General features: G+C 37.7%; 1 protein-coding gene and 1 pseudogene across 6 annotated transcripts in view; one reads left to right on the top strand and one right to left on the bottom strand.

Annotated features, from left to right (window-relative positions):
* Positions 1 to 27,983, bottom strand: part of NCOA6 (nuclear receptor coactivator 6) — a 97,251-nt gene that overhangs the window by 54,466 nt on the left and 14,802 nt on the right. For 4 of the 6 annotated variants that reach the window (XM_060030936.1, XM_060030933.1, XM_060030937.1 and 1 more), the window contains exon 2: positions 3,683 to 3,788. The gene's annotated coding sequence lies outside the window, so the exon portion shown is untranslated. Of the gene's footprint in view, positions 1 to 3,682; positions 3,789 to 23,031; positions 23,110 to 27,983 lie in introns of all 6 variants that reach the window. The other 2 variants (XM_060030934.1, XM_060030935.1) reach the window with 1 other exon arrangement.
* Positions 9,849 to 10,696, top strand: LOC132438518 (NADH dehydrogenase [ubiquinone] 1 beta subcomplex subunit 11, mitochondrial pseudogene; annotated as a pseudogene).

Below are 27,983 nucleotides of genomic sequence, written 5' to 3'. Positions count from 1 at the left end.
ATGGTTAAGAAAAAATAGCATGCAAGAGGGAAGAGATATGGGAACATATGTATATGTATAACTGATTCACTTTGCTATAAAGCAGAAACTAACACACCATTGTAAAACAATTATACTCCAATAAAGATTAAAAAAAAAAAAAAAGAAAAAACAGCATTCAGGACTTCCCTGGTGGCACAGTGGTTAAGAACCCGCCTGCCAATGCAGGGGACACGGGTTCGAGCCCTGGTCCGGGAAGATCCCACATGCCGTGGAGCAACTAAGCCCGTGCAGAGCAACTAAGCCTGTGCGGAGCAACTAAGCCCGTGCGCCACAACTACCGAGTTTGTGCTCTAGAGCCTGCAAGCCACAACTACTGAAGCCCACGCACCCTAGAGCCCGTTCTCCGCAACGAGAAGCCACTGCAATGAGAAGCCCATGCACTGCAACGAAGGGTAGCCCCTGCTCACCGCAACTAGAGAAAGCCCGCGTGCAGCAACGAAGACCCAATGCAGCCAAAAATAAATTAATTTATAAAAATTAAAAGAAAATGAAACTTCTTCCAGATAACATATTCTTTGAGATTAATGCCCACTTAAAATCTAAGGATTTACTATCAAAATAATGGAGTAATCTTTGAGTGAAAATGTAGTTCAGTGAAAATTCTCTCCAAGAGTATAGCTGACTAGCTCAAGAGACTCATTTGCTTATTTATGGTCATCTATCATGAGCATGCGCTATTTCTTTGTGTTTGCTAAAATTAACCACCAGTTATCTTGCTCACCCACATAATTTTCAGATTACCTACTGATTTAACTTCTTATTGGGGCTATTTTGATCTTTTATAAAGAATCTAAAAACAAATATGATATTTAGGAGAAATTTTAAAAGCAAGCATATTATTTATTCTACTTGTCCAAGGTAGAATGAAAAAGATTTCCAAATGAAATCATTTCAGGAGTCAAAGAGCTCCAGTTGATAAAGGAAAGCTTTTTTTATGGAAGAATGCCAACTTAAATATAAAAAGATGGTGTCAATAGAAAACCCCCAGTTTTGCAATCCCTAATAAAATAATTCAGGCAAGGATCATCAGTAAGGAAAAAACACTATGTGAAAATTTGACAGAGTTCTGGATAGTTACACGATGTCAAAGTATCATCCCAGATATCTGCTGCTTGGCAAAGGGAAAACTGTAACTTCACAACGGAAAGACTTGACTTCTACCACTTGAATGCAATGATCCACCTCAGCATCATTAACAGAGAAACAACCAGAAATTATGTACAATATTAAGTGCACAGCATTACCTATGAAATATTCCTGCCAAAATGTTTAACCTGAATCTAACAAGTTTTTAACAGGAGACAGAGGAACAAGTTAAAGAACACCATGAGGAAATAATTAGGGAAATCTAGAGTGTAGGATTTCTACAGCACAATTGGCTTGGCCTCTTCAATAAGTCAGTGGTCACAGGGGAAAAAAAGGGTGGGTAGTACTGTTCTACATTAAAAGAGACTTAAGAGCTTTAAAAATCAAGTGCAATGGGGACTTCTCTGGTAGTTCAGTGGTCAAAGAACCCACCTTCCAATGCAGGGGATGCGGGTTCGATCCCTGGTCAGGGAACTAAGATTCCACATGCTGCAGGGCAACTAAGACTGTGCACTCTAGAGCCCGCACACCATAGCTAGAGAGCACGTGTGTGCTGCAACAACTGAGCCCACGTGCCACAACTAGAGAGAAGCCCATGCCACAACGAAGAGCTTGCCTGCCTCAACTAAGACCCAATGCAGCCAAATAAATAAATATTTTTTTAAAATATCAAATGCAATGTACAGTATTTTACTGGATCTTGGTTTGAAAAAAAACAGATGCAAAGCACATTTTTAGGATAATTAGGGAGTTATTACTAATTTTGTTAGGTGTGATAATAATGGTGCTGTGGTTATTTTGGACAATGTTCTTTTTTTTTTTTTTTTTTTTTTTTGCAGTACACTGGCCTCTCACTGTTGTGGCCTCTCCCGTTGCAGAGCACAGGCTCCGGACACGCAGGCTCAGCAGCCATGGCTCACGGGCCCAGCTGCTCCGCAGCATGTGGGATCTTCCTGGACAGGGGCACAAACCCGTGTCCCCTGCATCGGCAGGCGGACTCTCAACCACTGCGCCACCAGGGAAGCCCACAATATTCTTATTGTCTCTTAAGACATGCATACTGAAGCATTTATTTATTTTTTTGGCCACATCACATGGCACGAGGGAGCTCAGTTCCCTGATCAGGGATCAAACCCGTGCCCCCTGCAATGGAAGCACAGAGTCTTAACAACTGGACTGCCACGGAAGTCCCAAGAGATGCATACGGAAGCATTTTGAGGTAAAATGTCATGATGTCTGCAATTTACTCTTGAAAAAAATGAGGAAAAAACAGATTAATCAAATATAACAAGATGTTAATAATGGCTAATTATAGGTGATGAGTATACAGGTGTTCATTATATTTTTATTTGTACTATAAATTATAAATATTTGAAATTGATCACAATAAAGAATTAATTGTTTAAAAAAAAAAAAAAAGGAAAAAGAGGACTTCCCTGGAGGTCCAGTGGTTAAGACTCCACGCTCCCAGTGCAGGGGGCACGGGTTCAATCCCTGGTGGGGGAAGATCCCACATGCCATGTGGTGTGGCCAAAAAAAAAAAAAAAGGGAAAAAACAAGCATACCAGAAACATAGTACTGCTCCATGGTAAAACTCTGCCAGACATCAGGAATGCTAAGAAGCTTATCTATGAACATCTTCCAAATCACAGTATGTTTTAAAAATAAACATATTTGAACATATATATTTATAAATATATAAATTTATATATATTACATATATTTAATTACTTACACCAGTCTTTTCCGGTTTAAATATATATTTTATATGTATATTTACATATATTCAGATTCCTATGTGAATAATGGTTAAAAGATTGTCACAGACTATTCAGATTATCTGCCATTTGAGCAAAAAGACAAGATGCTATTATGCAACTCAGAAATCACAAATTCATATACCTACAGGGGTCAGGCACATAAAGTAAGTAAGAGAAGAACACTGAACATTAAATGCATTTGCACATACTGTATGAATGGTTTGGGCAATAGGAAACTTGCATACCCATCTATGCTCAGCAGCTGCTACTCTGTTCCACTTTATTACTTTCTTTCTGGAGGGACAGAAGGTGTTATACAGGCCCAGGACTAACATTCTCAATTTTAAGAATAGACTAAAATCCATATATTTAGTAAAATCTCCAAATTTTAAAATTGATTTATATTTCTGGAAAATACTCTATGGGCCAAATGAAACTCACCGCAGCTGCATATGGCCCACAGGCCATCAGTTTTCAATTTCTAATTAAATCATGACTCACAAGATTGACTGACAGAACACTAGGCCCCAGTATACTACACTGGGTTTGGTGTAGTGCTGGAGAAGACCAGGTATTTAAAACACATTTAAGTCTTATGATGTGCCTCTTGGAAGGTCTATGGACTCCCTGAGAGAGAAAAGAAAAAAAAAAAAAAAAAGAGATCAAGGTCTTAATCCCAGAGAAACAGAAGGCACTCAAACTTAGAGAATTTTTGCAATGTAACTTTGGTAGTGTCATTCCACTGCTTGGAATTAAGCTGAGCCATACTCACTCTCACATAAGGTTTCACTCACCAAAATGTCTTTCTTAATTTTTATCATTTATCCAGGTCATCTTCTAAGTCCAAACAAGCTGGCATTTTTAGGGCTTCTATTTTAAGGTAGCAGCCAAATAAAAACTCTAAAAAAAAAAAAAAGGAAAAATAAAAGTACAATATTATACAGAAATTACAGAGGTGACTCATCCTTGCATCAGAATGCAAATATTACAATTTATCAAGTCAACTTAGACATCTTCAGACAATGTTAAAACAGGGTTTTCATTAAATCTGCAAAGAATATTTTTTTTCCCTGAGATCTTAAAGCACTCATCACCAACCAATTCAAAGAATACAGAAGCAAAACTAAGGGACATATACCAGAATCATGAAACTGGGACCCTAAGCCTTTGAGCCCTCTCTATACATTGATTTCTAAATCTGTCAAATTAGAACATTCTTTGACATAAATCGCAGCAATATCTTTTCAGATTCATCTCCTAGAGTAACGGAAATAAAAATAAACGAATGGAACCAAATTAAACTTAAAACCTTTTGCACAGCAAAGGAAACTGTAAACAAAAGACAACATACAGAATGGGAGAAAGTATTTGCAAACAATGTGACTGACAAAGGATTAATTTCCAAAATATAAAAACAACTCATACAACTCAATAACAAATAAACAACCCAATCAAAAAGTAGGCAGAAGACCTGAATTTGGCAATTGGGATTAACATGTATACATTTATGTGTATAAAATTGATGACTAATAAGAACCTGCAGTATAAAAAAACAAACAAACAAAAAACAACTAATACTAAACTTTCTTTGGGTTATTTGTATGGAAATATGTTAATATAAATGTTTCAGACACTACATTCTAAGAATCTTATATGTTCTGGTATAATGTTATAAGTCATAATTCTAGCTATTACTTTAAAATGTATATCTCAGAAATAACTAACTTTCCTTGTCAACTGCATTATTATGAACTTTCATCAAATTTTTAACCATGGTCATTTTTAAGTCTTTTGTCATTTACAGACAGTTCTGGGTATACTCTGATGCTTTTGCAAAAATGTTCCTATAAAAGGGTTTCAGGGCTTCCCTGGTGGTACAGTGGTTGAGAGTCTGCCTGCTGATGCAGGGGACACGGGTTCGTGCCCCGGTCCAGGAAGATCCCACATGCCGTGGAGCGGCTGGGCCCGTGAGCCATGGCTGCTGAGCCTGCCCGGCGCCCGGAGCCTGTGCTCCGCAACGGGAGAGGCCGCAACAGTGAGAGGCCCACGTACCGCAAAAAAAAAAAAAAAAAAAAAAAAAAAGGGGGTTTCATCTTCAAGGAATTCATGCAAAAGTCTCTGACAAGTACAGGTTTCTGGTAACTGACTATACTGCTGAACTGAATGAATAAGCATTTTCAGAACTCTAATGGAAAACTGATGAATTCATAAAAGTGCTAACAAAAGATCAAGATGAAAAAAATTAATTACATGGGACTGAGTGAACTGATGAGGATGATTATAATTTTTGTGACTTTCTGTTTGAATAAAAAAAAATCCCACAAGGACTCAGACACAAAAAATATACAAATCAATTTTCACTGCAAAGTAAAGGAGCTGTTACACTGGAGGATTACTGGACTGAACGTCAATATTATGACATAGTATGAATGTGTTTTGTGTTTGGTAATTGCAATCATTGTTGCTTTTGTTGTGGTCATCCATTTACAATGCTTGGTGTCAGTTTATTTATCTCTTGTAAAAATAAAATACAGCGTGTGTGTGAAAAAAAAGAAAGTGAAAAGAATATTGGGAAACAATATTCACAAATCATATAGACTTCAGTATAGCAATGATTATTTTAATTAACATGATTGATAATTTTCACTTTCAAAATTCAAAATTTTAATGTATGCAGTGTATGCAGTGTGACACTCAGCAGTGTATAAATTTCAAGGTTCAATAGCTCTGGATTGTAATTACCAGCTAGCCAGTGAGCAGCTGAATCACTGCTTATCTGAAAGGCCTTAGATATATTGCTTAACCTCTCTGAGCCTCATATTTTTCATCTGTAAAATGGGAAGTAACAATCTCATGAGGGTGCTGTGAGGATTAAATGAGATATAGTTTGTGAAAACACCTAGCGGAGAGCTGAAAGAACAAAGGTCCAAAGGTCTTTTCATGTTTTCCTAAAACTTACTGAGGTAGAAGTCAACATTAAAAAGCTTACTCAATGAGAAATTGTTTGATAAAATACAATTTATTGGGTTTTTTTCTAGTTATAAAAGAATATATAATTTTTTATAGAGATCTTTAAAAATACAGAATATTTTTAAAGAATAAAATCAACTGTAATCCCAAAACTCAGATGATCACTACTGATATTTGGGTATATTTCCTTTCAAAACCATCTAGGTTTATATTTATAGAGTTTGTATCTTGTTTTTATTGTTTTGTTTAACTTCTCAGTTTGAATTGTTAAGTAGACAATCTAAAATTAAACATCTTTTTCTTTAAAAAAAAAGCAGAAGATCTAAATAGACATTTCTCCAAAGAAGACATACAGATGGCCAAAAAGCACATGAAAAGATGTTCAACATCACTTATTATCAGAGAAATGCAAATCAGAACTACCATGCAGTATCACCTCACTCTGGTCAGAATGGCCATCATCAAAAAGTCTACAAATAAATGCTGGAGAGGGTGTGGAGAAAAGGGAACCCTCCTACACTGTTGGTGGGAATGTAAATTGGTACAGCCACTATGGAGAACAGTATGGGTTCCTTAAAACTAGAGTTATCTGCAATCCCACTGCTGGGCATATATCCAGACAAAACTGTAATTTGAAATGATACATGCACCCCAATATTCACTGCAGCCCTATTTACAATAGCCAAGACATGGAAGCAACCTAAATGTGCATCAACAGATGAATGGACAAAGAAGATGTGGTGTGTCTGTGTGTGTGTATATTTACATACATACACATATACCCACACAGTGGAATACTACTCAGCCATAAAAAAGAATGAAATAATGCCACCTGCAGCTACATGGATGGACCTAGAGATTATCTGAAGTAAGCCAGACAGAGAAAAGACCAATATCATATGATATTGCTTACATGTGGAATCCAAAAAAAAAAAAAAAAAAAGATACAAATGAACTTATTTACAAAACAGAAAGAGATTCATAGACATAGAAAACAAACTTATGGTTACCAAAGGGGGAAGGAGAGGAGGGATAAATTAGGAGTTTGGGATTAACATATACACACCGCTATATATATTGCAAAATAGATAACCAACAAAGACCTACAAAGACAGGAAACTGTACTCAGTATTTTGTAATAACCTATAAGGGAAAAGAATCTGAAACAGAATGAATATATATATATATATATATATGAATCACTGTGCTGTGAAACTAACACAACATAGTAAATCAACTATACTTCAATTAAAAAAATATATGTGTGTATATATATATATATATATATATATGCCTAAAATAAATAAATAAATCTGTCAAATTAAAATGAATTAACATCATGGCACACTGTTCGCAAATGCTTGGAGACAAAATAAAAATATTTTGTACATACACTAAATACAAAACCTACTTCTAACAGAATTTCAAATTTTGTATTTAAACTCCATAAAGATATTCCATAGATTTTAGTTTTTTCCTATTTTATCTAAAATAGTTATACATTTTTTTTCATTAAATTTTCAGTTCAGGTTCTAAAGTATTCTTTATTGTGCACATAGAAATTATGCATGGAAACTGCATAATTTTGGCATGCATCAGAAAAAATTTCCCTCTTAATAAGAAAGTATCAGTCTACAATGCCTTTAATTGGACTGCTATAGTTTTACATTATTGCCAAATATTGATTTTATAATCTCAAAATTTTAGATGGATATATGTACTAGGTATTAATAAATAATTATTAGAGAAATACCCATCTCTTAACTATTTTTTAATTCAAGAAAAAACCAGTTTTTAAGTCTCCAAAGGAACATTAATAAAAATTAACCTTTAAGAAAGGCCATAAAGAGGCTTCCTTGGTGGCGCAGTGGTTAAGAATCTGCCTGCCAATGCAGGGGACGTGGGTTCAATCCCTGGCCCGGGAGGATCCCACATTCCACAAAGCAACTAAGCCCGCGTGCCCCTAGAGCCTGTGCTCTGCAACAAGAGAAGCCAAAACAATGAGAAGCCCACGCACCACAGCGAACAGTAGCCCCCGCTCACTGCAACTACAGAAAGTCCGTGCACCGCAAGGAAGACCCAACACAGCCAAAAAAAAAAGCCATAAAGAAAATCTCAATAAATCAAAATGTAACAATAGAACAGCCAAAAACTCTGGTGACAATGCACCAAAATTATAAATTTAAAATAAAATAAACAGACCTATCACAAATAATTAAATTGCAACCATAATTAAAAATCTTCCAACAAACAAAAGTCCAGGACCAGATGGCTTCACAGGTGAATTCTGTCAAACATTTAGAGAAGAGCTAACACCCATCCATCTCAAACTCTTCCAAAAAATTGCAGAGGGAGAAACACTCCCAAATTCATTCTACGAAGCCACCATCACCCTGATACCAAAACCAGAAAAAAATATCACAAAAAAAGAAAATTATAGACCAATATCACTGATGAACACAGATGCAAAAATTGAACAAAATACTAGCAAACAGAATTCAACAGCACATCAAAAGGATCATACACCATGATCAAGTGGGATTTATCCCAGGGATGCAAGGATTCAATATATGCAAAACAATCAATGTGATACACCACATTAACAAATTAAAGAATAAAAACCATATGATCATCTCAATAGATGCAGAAAAAGCTTTTGACAAAATTCAACACCCATTTATGATAAAAACTCTCCAGAAAAGGGGCATAGAGGGAACCTACCTCAACATAATAAAGGCCATATATGACAAACCCACAGCAAGCATCATACTCAATGTTGAAAAACTGAAAGCATTTCCACTAGGATCAGGAACAAGACAAGGATGTCCACTCTCGCCACTCTTATTCAACATAGTTTTGGAAGTCCTAGCCACGGCAGTCAGAGAAGAAAAAGAAATAAAAGGAATACAAATTGGAAAAGAAGAAGTAAAGCTGTCACTGTTTGCAGATGACATGATACTATACATAGAAAATCCTAAAGATGCCACCAGAAAACTACTAGAACTAATCAATGAATCTGGTAAGGTTGCAGGATACAAAATTAATGCACAGAAATCTCTGGCATTCCTATACACCAACAACAAAAAATCAGAAAGAGAAATTAAGGAAACACTCCCATTTACCACTGCAACAAAAATAATAAAATGCCTAGAAATAAACCTGCCTAAGGGGGAGAAAAATTTATACTCAGAAAACTATAAAACACTGATGAAAGAAATCAAAGATGACATAAACAGACGGAGAAATATACCATATTCTTGGATCAGAAGAATCAATATTGTGAAAATGACTATACTATCCAAAGCAATCTACAGATTCAATGCAATCCCTATCAAACTACCAATGGCATTCTTCACAGGATTAGAACAAAAAATATTACTATTCGTATGGAAACACAAAAGACTCCGAATAGCCAAAGCAGTCTTGAGAAAGAAAAACGGAGTTGAAGGACTCAGGCTCCCCGACTTCAAACTACACCACAAAGCTACAGTAATCAAGACAGTATGGTACTGTCACAAAAACAGAAATATAGATCAACGGTACATGATAGAATGCCCACAGATAAACCCACGCACATATGGGAACCTAATTTATGACAAAGAAGGCAAGAATATACAATGGAGAAAAGACAGCCTCTTCAATAAGTGGTGCTGGGAAAACTGGACAGCTACATGTGAAAGAATGAAATTAGAACACTCCCTAACACCATACACAAAAATAAACTCCAAATGGATTAAAGACTTAAATGTAAGACCAGACACTGCAAAACTTTTAGAGGAAAACATAGGAAAAACACTCTGACATAAACCACAGCAACATCTTTTTTGACCTACCTCCTAGAATAACGGAAATAAAAACAAAAATAAACAAATGGACCTAATTGAACTTGTAAGTTTTTGCACAGCAAAGGAAACCATAAACAAGCCAAAAAGACAACCCTCCAAATGGGAGAAAATATTTGCAAATGAAGCAACAAAGATTAATCTCCAAAATATACAAATAGCTCATGGAGCTCAATATCAAAAAAACAAACAATCCAGTTAAAAAATGGGCAAAAGACCTAAACAGACATTTCACCGAGGAAGACATACAGATGGCCAAGAGGCACAAGAAAAGATGCTCAACATCACCAATTATTAAAGAAATGCAAATCAAAACTACAATGAGGCCATAGCCTGATCGAGAGGATAAGATGTCTTCCGTGAGGCCATGACAGAGGGAGGGAAAGAGGACGCCTCGCCATTTTGAAAACAAAATCTCGACTCGGGACCTATTGCGGCAGGGGCGGAGCGACAATTCTCACGCTCGGACCAGCTGCAGCTGCTCAGTCACATTTCCGCCCCCACCCCCGATAAACTGCAGAACGATCTGTCATGGTGGCCGGGATGTTAGGTTTGTGCGGCCGCCGCCTTTTGGCGGTGGCAGCGAGGCGAGGGCTCCCGGCTGCCCGTGTTTGCTGGGAATCCAGCTCCTCCAGGGCTGTGATCGCCCCGTCCGCTGTGGCGGGAAAGCGGCCGCCGGAACCGACTTTACACTGGCAGGAGGACCCAGATGCCGAGGACGAAAACCTCTACGAGAAGAACCCAGACTCCCACGGTTATGACAGGGACCCTGCTGTGGACCTCTGGAACATGCGGGTCGTCTTCTTCTTTGGCTTCTCCATCATCTTGGTCCTTGGCAGCACCTTTGTGGCTTATCTGCCTGATTACAGGATGCAGGAGTGGGCCCGCCGGGAAGCTGAGAGGCTTGTAAAATACCGAGAGGCCAATGGCCTACCCATCATGGACTCCAACTGCTTCGACCCCAGCAAGATCCAGCTGCCAGAGGATGAGGACTGACCGGTTACTGAAAGGGGCTTAAGAAGCACCACCTTCTCCACCCCTTGTCTGCCATTCTGCCCTCTCTTCAGAGCACCTAATTAAAGGGACTGAAACTGTGAGAAAAAAAAAAAAAACTACGTATCACCTCATGCCATACAGAATGGCCATTATCAAAAAAGCTATAAACAATAAATGCTGGAAAGGATGTGGTGAAAAGGGAACCCTCCTGCACTGTTGGTGGGAATGTAAATTGATACAGCCACTGTGGAGAACAGTATGGAGGTTCCTTAAAAAACTAAAAATAGAACTACCATATGACCCAGCAATCCCACTACTTAGTATATACCCTGAGAAAACCATAATTCAAAAAGAGACATGCACCCCAATGTTCACTGCAGCACTATTTACAATAGACAGGACATGGAAGCAACCTAAGTGTCCACTGACAGATGAATGGATAAAGATGTAGCACATATATACAATGGAGTATTACTCAGCCATAAAAAGAAACGAAATTGAGTTGTTTGTAGTGATGTGGATGGATCTAGAGTCTGTCATACAGAGTGAAGTAAGTCAGAAAAACAAATATTGTATGCTAACGCATATATATGGAATCTAAAAAAAAAAAATGGTACTGATGAACCTAGTTGCAGGGCAGGAATAAAGAGGTAGACATAGAAAATGGACTTGATGACATGGGGTGGGAGGGCGAAGCTGGGGTGAAGTGAGAGTAGCATCAGCATATATACACTACCAAATGTAAAATAGTTGGCTGGTGGGAAGCAGAAGCATAGCACAGGGAGATCGGTTTGGTGCTTTGCGATGACCTAGAGGGGTGGGATAGGGAGGATGGGAAGGAGGCTCAAGTGGGAGGGGATATGGGGACATGTGTATGCATATGGCTGATTCACTTTGTTGTACAACAGAAACTAACACAGTATTGTGAAGCAATTATAAATAAATAAAATGATAAATAAAGCAATTATAAATAAATAAAGAGCTATTAAAAAAACAACCCATACCCCCAGGTAGGCAACCCACAAAGGACAAGATAATCACAATTTCATAGGTTCTCCCCCAGGAGCGGGGGGTTAAAGAACCACATCAGGATCCCCAGCCCAGGGATTCTGCACCAGGAAGATGAGCCCCCAGAATACCTGGCTTTGAAGGCCAGCAGGGCTTATGTACAGAAGAACTGGAAAGCTATAGGAAACAGAGACTCTGGTCTTAAAGGGTGCATGCCAAATCTCACATGCTCTCCAAGCACAGAGGCAGTAACTTGAAAGAAGCCTGAGTCAGAACCACTTGCTAATCTTGGACAGCCTCCTGGAGAAGTAGGCATCAACTGGGGCACCACCTGGGGACACAGACATTGGCAGCAGCCATATGGGGGAGCTTGTTTTACCATGAGGACACTGGTGCTGGCAAGAGCCATTTTGGAGTACTCCCTCTAGCCTATTAGTGCCAGGGTCTTCCCCACCCACCAGCGGGCCAACACCAGCCTCAGCCCCCTAGGGATCTGGCCCTCCCACCCATGGGCCAACACCAGCCCAGAGACCCCTAGGGCCCTGTAGCCAGTTGCACCAGGACCCAGCCCCACCACCAGTGGGTTGGCAGCCACCCCATGAGGCAGGACCTGGCAGCCAACTAGGCTGGGAGCCAGCCCTGCCTACCAGCATGTCCACAGTACTTGGCCCCGCCACAAAAGAATGACCCACACAGCCCACACAGTGGGCACCCCAAGAGTATATAGCTCTAGTGACCAGAGGGTAGTATGCTGCTGAGCCCCACAGGACATCTCCTACATAAGGCCATGTCTCCCAAATGTAACTGACCTACCTAATACATAGAAATAAACAGAAGTTTAGGCAAAACAAGGAGATAGACGAATATGTTCCAAACAAAGGAACAAGACAAAACCAAAGAAGAAGAACTAAACCAAGTGGAGATATGCAATCTACCTGACAAAGAGTGTAAGGTAATTATCATAAGATACTCAACAAACATGGGAGAATGAATTAACAAAGTGAGAAATTTAACAGAGTCAGAAAATATAAAGAAGAACCAAACAGAGCTGAAGGACACAATAACTGAAAAAATACACCAGTCATAATCAACAGCAGATTAGATGATACAGAGGAATGGATGAGCAAACTGGAAGTCAGAGTAGTGGAAATTATACAAGCTGAACAGAAAAAAGAACTTAGAAAAATGAGGTTAGCTTGAGAGACCTCTGGGAAAACTTAAAGCATATTAACATTTGCAGTTTAGAGGCCCAAGAAGGAGAAGACAGAAAGGGGTAGAGAATTTATTTGAAAAATAATAGTTGAAAACTTCCCTAACCTGGGAAAGGGCACAGACATCCACATCTAGGAAGTACAGAGAGTCCCAAACAAGATGAACCCAAAGAGGTCCACACCAAGACAAATTATAATTAAAACGTCAAAAATTAAAGATAAAGAGAGAATCTTAAAAGCAGCAAGAGTCGGGAGTTCCCTGGTCGTCTAGTGGTTAGGATTTGGATCTTTCACTGCCGTGGCCAGGGTTCAATTCCTGGTTGGGGAACTGAGATTTCACAAGCCACACTGCATGGCCAAAAAAAGAAAAAAAAGCAGCAAGAGAAAAATCAATTAGTTACATACAAAGGAACCCTCATAGGACCATGAGCTGACTTTTCAGCAGAAACTATACAGGACAGAAGCAAGTGGCACGATATAATCAAAGTGATGAAAGGAAAAAAACCCTACAACCAAGAATAGTCTACCCAGCAAGGCTATCATTCAGATTTGAAGGAGAGATAAACAGCTTTGCAGATAAGCAAAGGCTAAAAGTTTAGCACCAGTAAACTGGCTTTACAAGAAATGTTAAAAGGACTTCTCTAAAAGGAAAAGAAAAGACCACAACTAGAACTATCAAAATTATGGGGAATTCCCTGACGATCCAGTGGTTAGGACTCCACGCCTCCACTGCAGAATGCATGGGTTCGATCCCTGGTCAGCAAACTAATAAGATCCCACAAGCTGTGTGGCGTGGCAAAAAAACAAAACAACAACAAAACCCCCTCATTTATAAAGGAAAACAACAGTAAAGATAGATCAACCACTTATAAAGCTAGTATGAAGGTTAAAAGGTAATAGTAGTAAAATCATCTCTATCCACAATAAGTAGTTAAGGGATACACAAAACAAAAAGAGGTAAAATATGATGCCAAAACATTAAACGTGGTTGGGGGGGGAGTAAAAGTGCAGGGTTGTTAGAATGTGTTTAAACTTAAAATAATGCACACGCACATATATAGCTGTATATGAACCTCATGGTAACCATAAAACAAAAATCTATAATATACACATACAAAATAGAAAGGAATCCAAACATAACACTAAAGATAGTCATCAAATCACAAGGGAAGAGAGCAAAATAAAGAAGGAACTAAAAAGAACTACAGAAACAACCAGAAAACAATTAACAAAATGGCGGTAAGTACAAACTATTAATGATTAAATGTAAATGGACTAAATGCTCAAAAGACAAAGAGTGGTTGAATAGATACAAAAACAACACCCGTATACATACTACCTACAAGAGACTCACAATCTAAAGACACACACAGACTGAACATGAGGGGATGAAATAACGTATTCCTTGCAAATGGAAACAAAAAGAAAGCTGGGGTAGCAATACTTGTATCAAACAAAATAGACTTTAAAACAAAGACTAACCAAGACTATCTTAAACCTTGGCTCTTTGATTTCAATGTTACCATATTTCCCTGAGAAACTGGAACTCAACTGGTATAAGATCTTTAACTCTTCCTTCTTCCATTAGTAGCTATTCTCCACACTCTTCTCTCATCTTCCTTCTTTCAAAAAGTTAACATCAAGCTGGGAGCTAAAATGGAGGCTATAACAATGCCTGGTTCATCTCTATCATCACCTCCACCCTAATTTTTCATTGATATATTTAAGGAAACACTAAGAGTCAAAGTTATCAACAGCACTGGAAACTAAGACTGCTGCTCAAAGAACTGTTGGACTCATATATGACTTTTCTGCCAAACAGCAGGCAGGAATGGGGCTTTAGATAGAGTAGAGCCAGCAGGAAGGTAACAGATTTTTAACTAACCTCCTCCAACTACCTGCTCCAAAACAGCTTTCTCCAGAGGCAGCAATGGCAGTGGTAAGTCACATCACCCTACTGTGAGAGACTCACTTAGTATGGTCAGGGCTATTACATGCCCACAGCCTTCCTTCTCTACTTCAGATTCTATAACATACAAAGTAGTACATACACCCTGAGATTTGAAAGCAATTGCAGGAAGGGCTGAGAGAGCAAAAGCCCTGGGAGCATTACATTCTGGAAATCACAGTTATTTGCAGCCTAGGCTTCAAATGATCAAAAAACAAACCCTCTTTTCCAAAGTCAAATTACCACGTCAGAGGACGGGCTTTCCCCTACTCAATCCAGCAGGAAACACATAAATGACTGCTGGACACTAGAAAGTATTCAGAAACTATGTGCATCCGTTAGTCCTTTAGTTTAACATCCGATAGGAGAATTCCTACAGCTACCAAATAGCCAATGAAGGAAACTGTCTACCCTATTTGGCACATACTAGACCTGTATACCCCTCTCCTTATTCAAGGAAGAATAATTGAGGGAAGAGATAGAAAAACATTCTGTAACATAAAAGAAGAGAAACTCTGCATCTGTAATTCAGAAAATGAATATATAAGGAGCAACAGGTTAAATTTTAGAAATCAACTATGTTACTCTCAACAAATTTGATAAAACACACTGAAATAAGAGTTCAAAGTTCACAGGCAGAAATGAAAAGAACTAGTTGAGATGCAGGCAGAAATAAGACAGGGGGAAAAGAAAGGTAAAAACTACAAATATTCTGTAACAGAATTCAAATCTTTACTAGAAAAAGTAAAGAGCAGAATACTTAATTAGAAATGTGGAGACAACAAATTTGAGAAATTCTTCCAGAATGGAGAAGGAAAGGACAAAGTAATGAAAAGTATGAGAGGATTGACAAGGAGAGAAGAGAGAAATAAACTTCAAATAATTTGTTATCCCTGAAACAAATGGACAGAAATAATAATTAAAGATTTTTTAAAAAGGAAATGTAAGCTTCCCTGAGTCAGAGAATCTTCTGCATCTCCAGCTCTAAAGAGCTTACAAAAGACCAGGCAAAATTACTAAAAAGATAGTGACAACTGGATTTGTTCTAGTGAAATTTTCAGATTTCAAGGATAAAGAAAATGCCCCAAATCACTCAAGAAGGAAAAAACAAGTCATACATAGAGGACCAAAATTCGGTCTGGCCACAGATTTTTGCTTCGCAAGACCACAAGATAATGGCAAAATATTAAAGAATTAATAGTGGAAAAAATAATGTGACCTAATAATCCTGCTCCCTCCCCCACCAAGTTGTCATTCAGTGTGAAATCAATATAATGATACTTTCAGATGTATATCAATCATGTACTTTTCACAAAAATATTATCTGAATAATAATTAACCAAAAACAAAGACCTTGAGAATAGGAAGCAAGAAATGAAATCAGTTAAACATAGGGCTAAGTCTAAATAACTGTTACAAATGATTAGCACCAAACGTTATTTTTTAAAAATGATTATTCAAAAGGAAGGTAAGGTACAAAATAAAGATGAACTATTATCAGTCACCATCATCTTCGAGTACTACGAACAATTTTGCTAAAATGCTCTGTCATTAATTTAATGGGTTACCCCTCCCCTCTCCATTAAACGATAGAGTTTTAGACTAGGTCAAGGAACACTGGTCTATTCTAGATACCTCATACAATAAGAACCATAAAATAAGTGGCCTTTTGTGACTGGCTTCTTTCACTTAGCTTCATTTCTCCAAGGTGTTGTAGCAAGTAACAGTACTTCATTTTTTAAATTACCAAATAATATCCCTTTGTATGGAAATACCATATTCATTCATTCATTCATTCATTCATCAGTTAATAGACATTTGGGTTGTTTCCACCATTCACTATTATGAATAATGCTGCTATGAATATTTGTGTACAAGTTTTGGTGGAGATATGTTTTCATTTCTCTTGCGTGTATATATATACCTAGAAGTGAAATTGCTGGGTTATATGTTATCTCTATACTTAACCTTTCGAGGAATTGCCAGACTGTTTTCCAAAGGAGTTACACCATTTTCCATTCCCATCAGCAGTATACAAGGGTTCCAATTTCTCCACATCCTCACCAACATTTGTTATCCTTCTGATTATAGCCATCCTAGTGGGTGTGAAATTGTATCTCATTGTGGTTTTGATTTGCATTTCCCTGATGGCTAAAGGTGTTGAGCATATTTTCATGTTTACTGGCCACTGGCATGATTTCTTTGGGGAAATATCTATTCAAATCCTTTGCCAATTTCTAAATTAGGATGTTTGTCTTTTTATTACTGAATTTTAAGAGTTCTTGATAAATTTTAGATATAAATTCCTTTTCAGATATATGATTTACAAATATTGTCTTCCGTTTTGTGGGTTGCTGTAGGTGACTTTTCTTTTTATTTAGTTCTCTTCTGATTGTTCATTAATGGATGTTGTGTCATATTTCTTTACAGGAGATGACTTTGTTTTGTAGTTGGGACAAACTGGTTGAGTATTTGGAAAAAATTTTATAAGTTCTCACTTCAGGACTTCCCTCGTGATCCAGTGGTTAAGACTCCGTGCTTCCACTGCAGGGGGCACAGGTTCGATCCCTGGCTGGGGAAGTTCCACATGCTGCCACGATGCAACCAAAAAAAAAAAAATTCTCCTCACTTCATAATTGTCCTAGTCTGTCCGAGCTGCTATAACAAAATTCCATAAACTGGATGGCTTATAAACAACAGAAATTTACTTCTCATAGTTCTGGAAGCTGAGAGGTCCAAGATCACTGCGCCAGCGTGGTTGGGTTACAACCTGCCAACTTCTTGCAGTGTCCTCATGTGGTGGAAGGGGCTAGGGAGCTCTGCGTGATCTCTCTTATAAGAGCGTTAATCCCATTCATGACTGCATGAGGGCTCCACCCTCATGACCTAAGCACCTCCCAAGAGGCCCACCTTCTAATTCCATCATATTGGGCATTATGACTTTGAAATATGAATTTGGGGGGAACACAAACATTCAGACCTTATCAACAATGTATACTAAAAAATTCTGACTAAAAAGTTAAATGCAGGGACTTCTCTGGCAGGCCACTGGTTAAGACTCTGTGCTTCCACTGCAGGGGACGTGGGTTTGATCCCTGGTCCGGGAACTATGATCCCACATGCCGCGTGGTGTGGCCAAAAAAAAAAAAGCTTAAGTTAAATATAAAAAATAAAATCATAAAACTACAATCACAGGCTGGTTATATATTCATATATAGTATATTTATCATTTCACGGACTGAAGAGCTAAAGCAAAATATAGATTTTATCATATAATTTCATTATTATTTTTAAAATTTTGCAGGACAAAGTACACAAGAGTAAAAAGGCAAAATACAAGTTGGGAATTATATTTGTAAATAACAAAAGGTTAATAAACTTAACATTAAAGTCCTCTTAAAAATTAAGGAAAACATTAACATCCCAACAGAAAAATTGGCCCCCCAAATGGAAAATTTATAAAATTAGAAATAAAAATCATCAATAACTATATGAAAAGTTTTTTCATTTCATAAGTAATCAAAAAAAAGCAGATGAAATATGCCTTTCTTCCAACATCAAATGGCAAATATTTTTAAAATGAAATACTCAAATGTGGCAAAGGTACAATGAAATAGATTAACATTCATATTTTGCTTTTACATGTTCATTCTCCTTAACATCATAACTAATCCTAACCTCTAGGAATCTAACTCAATAAATAATGAGAGATGTGGTTAAAGATTTATATTTGAAGGTGTTTATCAAAATATTAATAATAGTGAAAAACTGGAAGCTAGCTCAAGGCTCTACAGCAGAAGTGGTTAATCAATTTAAATGTACTCAAATACTGCTTCTCCATTAAAATTCATGTTTTCAGGAACACTTAACATCATGGGAAATGTTCACATTTTAAATATAAGAAGTATATAAAACTGATTCATTATTTCAATTTTCTTAATGTTGGTACACATGTTGGGAAAAAGACAAAGGAAACTCAATAATAAGACAAACAACCCAATAAAAAATGGGCAGAAGATTTGAACAGATACATTACAATAAGCACACGAAAAGATGTTCAACATCATTGATCATCAGGAGAATGCAAATTAAAGCTACACCTGCTATAATGGCTGAAATTAAAAAGAATGATAATATCAAATGTTGACAAAGATGCAGAGCAACTGAAACTCTCATATGGTGGGAATGTAAAAAGGTACAAACAATTTGGCAGTTTAAAGTTATAAAGTTTCTTATCAGAAGACCCAGCAATCTCACTCTTAGGTATTTACCCCAAATACATGAAAACATGTCTACACAAAGACTTGCCTATGAAAATTAATAGCAACTTTATCTACAATAGCCTCAACTGAAAGTAAACGAAACAAATCAAATGTCTATCAGTTAGCAAATGGATAAACTGAAGTATATCCCTACAATAGAATACTGCCAAATAATAAACAGGATCAACTACTGAAAGGATTCTCAACCAGTGTAGGGAGGGGATTTGGTCCCCTATTGGACATCTGGCAACGTCTGGAGACATTTCTGATTCTTAGAAATGGGGAGGGGAGTGCTAATGGCTTCTAGTGGACAACGGTCAGGAATACTGCTAAATAACCCACAATGCACAGGACAATCTCCAAGACAAAGAATTATCCTGTCCAAAATGTCCACAGTGCCAAGTCTGAAGAACTCTGAACTGCTGATACAGGCAACAACATGAATGAATCTCAAAAACTTCATGGTGATCAAAAGAATATTTCTATGATATTCTAGAACAGGCAAAACCAACCTACAGTAACAGACATCAGATGGGTGCTTGCCTGAGGCTGGGGTGGGGACTGATTGCACAGGGATGAGGTACCTTTGGAGTGAAAATGGTCTATATCTTGATTGTGGGGATATATACATCTGTTCCAATGAAAACTGTACACATAAAATTAGTGCATCTTACTGTATGTAAATTTTAGATATAAGATTAGTAAAAAATAAATTGTGGAAGCTGGGTGAAAGGTACATGGGGGTTCATGATAGTATTCTCCTTTCATATCTGTCTCAATTTCCACGACAAAATGTTTTTTTAAAAAATACACATGTATATAAACACTAAATGATACAGGGAGAGGCCTTAATTGAATCTTTAAACACACACACACACACAGGCACGCACACATACACACAAAACCCACTCAAGATTAAAATCTTTGTGAGAATGATCTTTGTGTTATGTATCTGCTCTTGAAGGGGAAAGAAGCTGATGTGAAAGACAGAAGGAAGAAAGAGATATAGTTTGATACAGGGAAGGTAAAGAAAATTTCACAAACTACTCCTCACCACCACCACTCTTTTTAATGTCCCATTTAGTCCCAGCCTGGCACTAAGCCATGTCTTCTGTGGTAGACAGACTTCTAATATGGCCACCAATTATCCCAGCCTCCTGGTATTCATGCCCTCGTGTAATCTCCCCTGCCCCCTCTTCCCCCTGAGGGATGGCCTAGTGACTTACTTCTAACCAAAAAAATACAGCAAAAGTGATGGGACAGCACGTCCATGATTAGGTTATAAAAGAATGAGACTTTCATCTCCCTAGGAGGCTCTACTGCCTTCTCAGCTTGCCATGTTGGAGAGGCTACAAGGCAAGAAACTGACAACCAGTAGCTAGTGAGAAACCAAGGCCTTAAATCCAACATCCCTTGAGGAAGTTAATTCTGCCAACAACCAAGTAAGCTTAGAGGAAATCCGTCTTCAGTCAATCACTGAGATGAGACTCCAGTCCTGGCTGACACCTTGACTGCTGCCTGTAAGAGACCCTGAAACAGAGGGCCCACCTAAGCCAGATTCCTGACCCATGGAAACTGTGCCCTAATAAATGTGTGTTGTTTTAAGCTGCTAAATCTGTGGTAATTTGTTATGCAACAATAGATAACTAATGCACCCTCCCTGGAAATCCTGCTGAACATTCACTTCTTTTTAAATTATTTGGCAGTTTCTTAACAAGTTAGATACACCATACAACCTAGCAGTACAACTGTTAGGGATTTACTCCAGAATAAGTGAAAATATATCTATACAATGATTTGCACAAAAATGCTTACAGTAGCTTTATTCACAATCATCAAATACTGGAAACAACTCAACTGTCTATCACAGGTGAACAGATAAACAAGCATGGTATACCCATACAACAAAACACTACTCATTCAAAAGGAATGAACCACTGACACATGCAACAACATGGATAAATATCAAAATCATTCTGTTGAAAAATAAAATAAAATAAAATGTTTAGACTAATGTTGGCCCACTATAAAAGCTCAATAAACACCAGCTATAATAAAAAAAGTAAAAAGAAATTTAGAGCCATAACTGGCATGTATTAAATGCTCAATAAATGTTAGTCATTTTCATTAAAAAAAATCATTCTGCTGAGTGAAAGAAGCTAGACTCATAACAGAACATAATGTATCAATGCATTTACATAAAGTTCTGGAAAATGCAAAGCAATATATAGGTGGAGGGGCTAGGAGGGACAGACTGCAGGGAATATAAGGAATTTCTTAGGAAGATGGAAATTTTCTATATCTTGGTTGTGACAGGTGTTTCATAATAAATACTGTAAACTAATAAGAACATCTGTCAAAATTCACTGAAACATGTTTCACTTTTAAATGGTGCAGTTTACTGTATGTAAATTATACCTCATTAAGTTGACCAAAAAAAATAATAATAATAATAACCTTCTTTGTCAAGTCTTCTTTAACTACATCTAATGCAGCTGATTCCATTATTCTACCTTAGCCCCCATACAACACTCTATATTTAAATTATTCAAACTACCGAGAATCTGGAGTGTCTTGAATTCTACAGTAGCTAAAAGTTACAGAACACTATTATGTGCAAGGCACTGTTCTAAGCACTTTGTATTATTAACTCAATTAGTTCCCCCCAAAACCCCATGTAATAGATTCTATTACCCCCCTTGTACAAATGAGGACACTGAGGTATTAGAGAAGTAACTTGTTTAAGGTTTTACAGCTAGTAAGTGACAGAGCTGTGACTGGAGCCCAGTCAATTAGTCATAGAGGCTGGGCTCTTCACTACCACCACCACCCCACTCTATACCTCAGACCACTCGAGTATTAGGTAAAAGCATACTCTCAGCTCACTAGAGACTAATAGGCTCATCCACTCATTCAACAAATATTTAAGCATATAGCACATGTTAGTTATTGTTCTAAATGCTAAAGATATAATGGTGAAAAAAATATAGACATGGTACCTGCTTTTACAGAGCTTTCATTCTAGTAAAAATTTAGGTTTAAAGTACAGGATTCTAAAACAAAATATTTATCCCTTATTTATATATTTATCCAAATATTTACGCAAAAAAATTCACAAGGTGCGTAGTGGCCAGATCTGCTTTAACTAGCTAAAACGGTGATTCCCAAACTTGGCAGCACTTTAGAATCACCTTGGGATCTTCTAAAAATTCCCAGGCCATACCCCCACAATCTAGGGTGGGGGGTGGTGGTAGGGAGGGGGAACAAAGACATTAGTACTTTGCAAAGCTCCAAAGGTGATTCCAATGTAAAGACAAGTTTGGGAAATCACTAAGCTTGAGTTTTTATCGGTCTGAATAATGATAAAGTTCATTCATGGTGATGCAGACAAGGGTAAAAGAAAAGAAAACAAACAAACAAAACCCATATATACTTGCCCTTCCCTTAACCAGAGATATGCAAGGTAAAGGTAGCTTTGTTTTACCCCAATGTTATGAATTCTGAGAACATTAGAAAGAGGGCCATATAATTATTTTCCTTCTTGGATTTATCCATGCCTCCATCACCCACCAGAATCACAGACAACTGCGATATTCACCTTTTCATCTTTTCCTGGTACTTTCCATGGAACCAATAAAGAATTCTGCCATATTATATATATTCAGCATAACTGATAAAGATATAACAACTGCTTTTATATTAAGCAGATCTTATTTAATTCAGTCACTTTGGGTCCAATCCACATGCCAAATGCAGCTTGCCGAAGTAAAATACCCTGTGGACACTGAGATCAAAATGGCTTCTTTTTTTAAAAAAAGTCTACTTCCTAATTCAATTCTTTGTTTAGGCTGAATCCAAATCTTTTATAACTCGAACTTGCATTTGTGTACTACAGAATCAACAGACCTGTTTAAGAACTCTCTGACCACTCTCAGAAAAGATAGTCAGAAGTTGAGTAGGACCCCTCTCCATTCCATCCAGGACCTAGACAGAAAGGAAAAAGGGCAAAGAGGAAGAAGAAAAACATCAGAAGACTTAATATATAATCCCAATAAACCTATTCAAAGCAAATTTTTGTGACTGGCCAAATTCCTTCTATCACTGTTTCTGTTAATTTCACTCTAGAAAGAGTTGTGAAAGACATGAGATTACCTACAGCCTCAAGTCCAGTGATTTCTTTTAAAGGAAAGCTTATCATAATCACCAAGGAAGCTTTTTCAAAATACAACAGCAGTGGTCATACAAGTATGTTCTTTTTATAATTCATTATCCTTATGATTTGTGCACTTCGCATTATGTGTGTTATACTTCAAGTAACAAATATCAAAAAACAGATACATTTGTCCTGGGCAGAACCCCTGAAGAATTCTAATTAAGAAGGTAGCAGAAAACAGTCCCACAGAGGTTAGTAAACCTCTTTTACATGATTTGCCCTAGTTACATGATTTGCCCTAGGTCACATATGTCGTTAGCTACAGACTTAGTCCTTCTTGTCATTTTCCTACTCTTTCTGTTGTAAAACTGTAAATATGCTAATAATATTAAACTTTTAAATTTAACATTTACTCTCCTTATTCTCTGAAAAAAAATTTTATTACATGCAACTACTGCAAAAAACAAACAAGTAAACAAATAAATGGGAAACACAGATGTCCTGGGTTCACAACTGTGCACCATCGCAGCTGTTGCACCACCCATATAAGGAAATTAAATAAAGTCTAATGCTCATCCAATGATTTCCTAACTGCAGTATCCATTTTTTATGCTTCAATACAAATGTCAAATGATTAGTAGTAAAATTAACTGAATAAATCTTGAGAACAGACTAGCATTATTTATAATAATGAAACACAGGTTGACAGAAAGGAAAAAGAGCCAGGCTGAGCATGGCAGGATGAGTGTGCCCCAAGTTCTAGTTGTGACCTTCTCATAAAGTTGTATGATTTGGAGCAGGGTACAATCTCTCTGTGCCTAAGACACCTAAATTATAAAATGAGAGGATGGATCACTAAGCTAGCGCTAAAGAGAATCACAGGTTCCTTCTAGATTTAAGAAAACTCAAAGACTGTTTATCAGGAAATATAATTATTTTCTATATGCTTTCACATTAACAAATAATATCTCTACTCAAATGTTTTAAGTAGCTTTGTAAAATAAGAATCCTAGAATTCCTCTGGCATCTGATTCATAAACACAAGCATATTCTTCAGCTTGTGTCAAATACAAATCTCCTAGATTTGTTGTCTAGGTGCAAGATGTCTCCCTCTCAAATATGGCTAATAACAATACCCTTGATACTTTTCCACCACCACCATAAGACTTTTTTGCATGAGTTTAACTTTATATTTTGAAATCATTTCAGACTTGCAGAGCACAAGCTATTTTTTAAATAGAAAATATATGTGTAAAGAAGTCCCTCACAGGGGGCTTCCCTGGTGGCACAGTGGTTAAGAATCCGCCTGCCAATGGAGGGGACACGGGTTCAAGCCCTGGTCCAGGAAGATCCCACATGCCACGGAGCAACTAAGCCCGTGCACCACTACTACTGAGCCTGCGGGCCACAACTACTGAAGCCTGTGTGCCTAGAGCCTGTGCTCTGCAACAAGAGAAACCACTGCAATGAGAAGCCCGTGCAGCGCAACGAATAGTAGCCTCCGCTCACCACAACTAGAGAAAGCCTGCGCGTAGCAACAAAGACCCAACGCAGCCAAAAATAAATAAAATAAAATAAATAAATTTATATAAAAAAAAAATAAGTCCCTCACAGGGACTTCCCTGGTGGCACAGTGGTTAAGACTGTGTGCTCCAATGCAGGGGGCCCGGGTTCAATCCTTGGTCAGGGAACTAGATCTCACATGCATGCCACAACTAAGAGTTCGCATGCCACAACTAAGGAGGCTACCTGCTGCAACTAAGACCTGGCACAACCAAATAAAATCAATCAATCCATCCATCAATCAATAAAATTCCTTAAAAAAAAAGTTCCTCATAATTTCTTTTTTCTTAATTTCTAATCTACTGTAATTTGAATACTTGCAATGGATGCATTTGTTCAACCTCCGTTTACCAACCACCTACTATGTACCAGGCACTCTGCTAAACAGTTTCCTGCTCCTGAAGTTACTATATAAGAAACAAAAAAATTGTGGAAAGGATAATTTAAATAATATTTTCATGAATGCCTAGGTCTGGATATTACACTTATAGTATTTTAAAAATTAAGCTGGGGCTTCCCTGGTGGCACAGTGGTAGGGAGTTCGCCTGCCAATGCAGGGGACACGGGTTCGTGCCCCGGTCCGGGAGGATCCCACATGCCGCGGAGTGGCTGGGCCCGTGGGCCATGGCTGCTGAGCCTGTGTGTCCGGAGCCTGTGCTCCGCAACGGGAGAGGCCACAACAATGAGAGGCACGCGTACCGCAAAAAAAAAAAAAAAAAATTAAGTTGGCCTTTTAACCACATAACCTTAAATGTTTCAGGATAAGGCATTTTTTAAAGTATATTAATAAATAGTTAAATGTGAACTGTGAAAGACAATTTGCTATGACACAACTTAATTTAAGATCCAATTCCATCCTCCCTACACCCTCTTATAAGATTCTTATAAAACTCTTACATGCTTCCTGTTCCCAAGTCCAGGGTTCCCAACGGAAAATTTATGCAAACCTCCAGCCAAATCATAGAAACTTAGTGCCCTGAAAAGATCAACAAAATGCCTGTCAAGGAGACTGGCATTTCACTACTGTAACAACCCTGGTTTGCTCTTGGTAGGGATAATAGACAATTTAAGAGATTAGGGAATATTAACATTAAATCTTCATTTCAATCCTGACATTTTAGTATAAGAAACAAAAAATAAATCTGTGAAATGCAAAATTTGAAATCCCTAAAACTACTCATGCTAACACAGATATATACAGTTGACCTTTTTTTTTTTTTTTTGCGGTACACGGGCCTCTCATTGTTGTGGCCTCTCCCGATGCGGAGCACAGGCTCCGGATGCGCAGGCCCAGCGGCCATGGCTCACGGGCCCAGCTGCTCCGCTGCATGTGGGATCTTCCCGGACCGGGACGCGAACGCGTGTCCCCTGCATCGGCAGGTGGACTCTCAACCACTGTGCCACCAGGGAAGCCCTACAGTTGAGCTTTGAACAACGTAGGAGTTAGGGGCTCTGACCCCAGAAGCATTCAAAAATTTGAGTATAAGTTTACAGCCAGCCCTCCATACCTGTGGTTTTATATCCATGGATTCGACCAACTGTGGATGTACTGTACTATGTATTTATTGAAAAAAAAAAATCTGCGTATAAGTGAATTGGCACAGTCAGACCATGTTGTTCAAGGGTCAACTGTAGTTAATAATTTTAATTGAGTACAATATAAACTAACAGATTAAGTCAGAGGTTCAATGAGAGTTTTCCCATCTTGTTAGATACCACAGTAAATGGATAAAGTAAAATGTAAAGAAAAACTACTTTATATGTCATGTTCTAGTTGTGAACCACCACTTTCTTTCATTCATAATAAAGCTTCAGTCGAAAAACAATGCAGGGGGACTTCCCTGGCAGTCCAATGGCTAAGACTCCGCACTCCCAATGCAGGTGTCACAGGTTCGATCCCTGGTTGGGGAACTAAGATCCTGCATGCTGCACAGAGTGGCAAAAAAAAAAAAAAAGGGAATTCCAGTCTTTTAACCCATGCTGTAATATACAAATGACATTGAAAAGCTGACCAAATCCTACAATCTAGGAAGTAATTTTTTAAAAATTCCCTAAATATAACTTGATGAGACCGAGCACCATTAGAGGTCCCTTGGTAATCATCCAGTCCAATACCTGCATGGAACAGACAAAAAAATTAAGGCCCGAGTAAACAATTTGTCCAAAGCTTCTTAGTTGTAGGGAAGTCTTTCATTTTATGTATGACACTTCTTTACAAAAGAAATACTTCATTTTAAAAGCACTAGAAAAGCAGGTTATATAATGATAATGAATGTTGCCTTGCCTGAAGAAAGTGTTGAAGACAACTTGAGAGAACAATGGCTTTTTTTTCTCTATTAAGTTTCTAACAAGAAACTTAAATCATGAAATCTGGGCTCTAAATTACAAAAGTCCTTAGGCCATCATTCTAAGAGTCTGCCAGTGTTTCTTCTTCTCCACTGTTTTAACACAGAGTCATCCCTCGGTATCCATGGGGTATTGATTCCAGGACTGCCCCGCAAAACTAAAATCTGCAGATGCTCAAGTCCCTTATATAAAATGCTGTAGTATTTGCATATAACAGCACATCCTACCCATATACTGTAAGTCATCTCTAGATTACCTATAATACCTAACACAATGTAAATGATATGTAAATAGTTGTAAATACAATGTAAATAGTTTCCAAAAACTTGACAAATTCAAGTTTTGCTCTTTGGAACTTTCTGGAATTTTTGGGGGGGAATGTTTTCAATCCCTGGTTGGTTGAATATGCAGATGAGGAACCCACGGATACAGAGGGTCAGGTGCATTCACAGTTTTGTCAGGCCTTTTTTTTTTTTTTTTGCTTTATGCTCTTACAATTGTCACTTTCTTTTAAAATCAAATACTGGAGTCCTCAGATCAGCTTTCAGCTACAGCTAGCCTGTAGCTACCATTTCATCATTATTGATGACCCAGAATACACTTGGCAAACCTGCAGACAGAACTGTTATTAGATGAACACACTATTATTTTCAAACATAGGTAGAGCATCCAAACTGACTTGGAACAACCAGAAAAACATTTTTTCAAAATTCAAGAGAGATTTCTTAAAATAATCTTATCCGTAAATAATGAAGAAGAGATAATTTTTTGATCAGGAGAAGAAATTCAATGGCAT

This window comes from Delphinus delphis, chromosome 15 (genome assembly GCF_949987515.2).
Source record: "Delphinus delphis chromosome 15, mDelDel1.2, whole genome shotgun sequence".
Taxonomy (NCBI): Eukaryota; Metazoa; Chordata; class Mammalia; order Artiodactyla; family Delphinidae; genus Delphinus; species Delphinus delphis.
Note: the sequence above shows the minus strand (reverse complement) of the source record. Positions and strands in the feature narration are given on the sequence as shown.